This window comes from Mus musculus, chromosome X, assembly GCF_000001635.26.
Source record: "Mus musculus strain C57BL/6J chromosome X, GRCm38.p6 C57BL/6J".
In the NCBI taxonomy this organism is placed as follows: Eukaryota; Metazoa; Chordata; class Mammalia; order Rodentia; family Muridae; genus Mus; species Mus musculus.
The window spans coordinates 56,212,887-56,216,355 of record NC_000086.7 but is presented as its reverse complement, the minus strand read 5'-3'; the positions used below and the strand labels follow the sequence as shown (position 1 = coordinate 56,216,355).

The window sequence follows — 3,469 nt, the reverse complement described above, 5'->3', positions numbered from 1 at the left end:
CAGGGATTTACATTAGTTGGTACCATGCCTGCCTAGCATGAATGAATCCTAGATTTGCACCTATGTAGTAAGAACCAACATGGACAAAATAACATGACTAAACAAACAGCACCTAAACAAATTGCAAAGAAACTACCCAACACAAAAACAAATCAGGCAGAGAAAATGTGATGATCATAGAAAAAGGAACTGTAATATTTTAGGTCACCTATATATCATCTAAATTACTTTTCTCACAGATAATGACTATGATAGTATTAAGTTTTGGCAGTTCTTTTTCTTTTTCAGAGAGAATGAATATTTTATTTGTTTCCCACAATGTTGCAAACCCCATACTTCATGATGGGAAAACAACAGCCAACATAGCACATGGCGAAACAAATACTCTCCTGCCTCTGACACTGTATAACACTTCCCTGCATTCCTAGACATTTCCAATGAGAAGACACTAAGTATCTGACTAAAACCTAGTGGTGGATATGGGTAAGTTATAAAATTATGTATAATATACCACTGTTATCTTGAACTATGAAATTCTTAAAACCTGTAGGTAGGGTCTCACCATATATCTGAGGCTGGTCTAAAAGTTGTTATGTAGACTGACCTTGAACTCACATCTGCCTGTTGAGTGCTGGGATTAAACGGTGGTCTGTCACTAAACCCAGTGTCATAACCACTTTTCACTGTAGATGATCTTAAGAATTCTAAACACCAGGGCTTAAACTTTAGTCAAAATAATTAGTATGGTGAGTATCAAAAATCTGTACACTGTGTTTATCCGTATCCATTAGGAAGTTGGGGGTGAGTCTTAAGTAGCACTGTCAAGAACAGTTTCTTTCCATTAGTGCTGCTAAAAGTTCTTTAAGTCCTCTAGTCTAGTCCGCTGGTTTAAGACAAGCATGCTGGAGCAGGTCACATCCAGTTTTATCTGGAAGTGGAAGGGTGCTATCCATGGTCACTCCTCAGTGGACTTCACATATTTCTCATATGCTTCTTCATTCATCAATTCATCCAGCTCTGAAGGGTCATCAATTCATCCAGGTCCAGTATCATCCTGATCAGCCAACCATCTTAACAGGATTTGTTGACAAACGCTGGGTTTTCGGCAAGTGCTTCATTGAGTTTGGTAACCTCTCCGGACATAGAAGAGGAGAGTTCACTGGCAGCCTTCATGCTCTTCAAAGAGCCAAACTCCTTGGTTTTTCAATTTTGTCCCTACTTCAGGCAGACTACAGTAAGCAACATCTCCTAAACCTTCCTGTGCAAAATTGCTGATCCCCTCCATTCCCATCCCTTCCTCTGTTGTTATCCATTTATGTTTCTCTGTGAATTTACACACATACAGCAAAGCAGATCTAGTGCTCAGTGAGCAGACAGCAGCAGCACTCAGCACCCAGGGCTGCAGCAGGCAGAAGGCCAGGGCAGTGAGCAAGCTGCAGGCCACAGTCCTGCATGCTCCTCACCACTTGATCTGAGGTCGAGAGGGTTAATTTGCTTTGACTCTGCCACTGGGCTCTCAGGGAGTTTTGCCCGTCTTATTGTTATTCATGTTTATGATTCCTAAGACCTAGGTATCTTAAGTTATTGGTCACATTGCTTGGTATTGTTTCTTGTCTCCCTTTTGTTGAGTGGATTTTTAAAACTGTATTTATTTTTATGTATGTTGGCATTGTGCTTGCATATCTGTGCTAAAGTGCCAGATCCTCTGGAACTATAGTGACAGACAGTTGTGAGCTGCCATCTGGGTGCTGGGAATTGAACTGGGGTCCTCTGGAAGAGTCAAGGATACCCAAGAGGAAATAGTGACACCTTGCCTGAAAAAGAGACAAAAAGCATTGGTCTTGGTAGGCCAAGCTTGCAATCTCAGCTCCTCAGGCAGTTGAATCAGGGACATCTTGTATTTGAGGATGGTTACAACTAAGTAAGTTCAAACTCCACTATCAATAATAACAGCAATAATAAATATTCTGACAAAAGCAACTTTATGAAGGACTTATTTTGGCTTACAGTTTGAGCCTTTGCAAGATGTCCTCATACAAATACCTAGTCTTTTTATGACAATCACAATGGTACAAATAAATTACCCCCAAAATTAGAAAAATAATTTTTTATAAATCAAAGATTTTATTATATCATATAGTTTATTGTTCACTAAAGAACAAGAAGAAAAATTATAATCACATATATTTTATTATATTATACCATTCATTTATTATATATCCACAACATTTTTCAAAACTAAATGTAATATGGAATTGTGTAGAAAATGACAGTTAACTAAAATTTACCTCCAGAGAGACCAAAAAAAAAATACCAGAATTATCAAGCTACTATTCCATAGGAAATCAACATTTAGGACCATGTAAATCCAGTATAGCAGTTTCAGACATTAGAAAATGAAAAATATCAAATTTATTATATTCAACAAGTATATATCTTTCTACCAAAATATGACCAAGATAGTAGAACACTCACATACAGAAAAAGCAAAGTTAAAATTTTACGAAAGTAGGTCCTTGGGTATGAGACCTGAACTGAATCATCAGAATCCATGAGAAATGGCCCAGTGTAGTACTGCATATAACTCAAGGGTGAAGATGAAGATAGGCAAATTCCTGGAGCTCATTAGTCAGCCTAAATAACCTGACCACTAAGTTCCAAGAATAATGTAGACACACTTGAGGAATGATGACACCCATGGTATCCTTTGTCTGCACATACACACATACAACACATATGTACCCACACAAATATATAGGCAGACAAGCATTTTTACTTATGGAAAAACAACATTATTCATTGTTAGGATGTTTGTTTTTTTGGTTTTGTTTTTTTTGAACATATGAAGCTTCTTGGGAAGTCTCCTTATTTTTAAGGAGATTTGGCCTTTGAAGACCCATTTTATACTTCTGAATGAGAAATAACAAATAAGTATGGATGAGACAAGTGCAGTATAGCGATCCATGAAACTGCTGAATAGTGCATAAATAATTCAATGAATATAGACAAAATGTTGGTTCAAAATTGAGGAGTTTACATTTTTTGTATTTAACTATTTTTTTTTTGTAGTTTTAAAATTATTTGTGTGTATGAACATGCTTGTTTCTGTTCAGGTACCGAGGTCAGAATAAAACAAGAAACAAACAATCTGCTATGCTCTGGGACCAAATTCAGGTCCTCTGCAAGGGCAGCTCTGCTATAAAATTTACAAAAAGAAAAGCAAGAGGCCTCAGAAGGCATCATACATAGGAAGAGGGCCAGGGCCCGTCAGTCACAGCAGGATCCATGTGACAACCCTTGGGCCCATGTGCCTCTTCTAGGGCCCACTTACCGCCCCCAGGCCCTATGCACTTCCCCTAGGTCCCATGACCCCCCTGGGCCCGTCGCACCATCAAGTGCGCATGTGCATATCTTTCAGCCAATCAGCAAGGAGCCTGGATGATCCTGGCTTATCTCTCGGTCGTCTGAG

At 38.6% G+C, this 3,469-nt stretch overlaps 1 pseudogene; it reads right to left on the bottom strand.

Moving 5' to 3' along the window:
* Gm2120 (predicted gene 2120) lies at window positions 286–1,514 on the bottom strand (annotated as a pseudogene).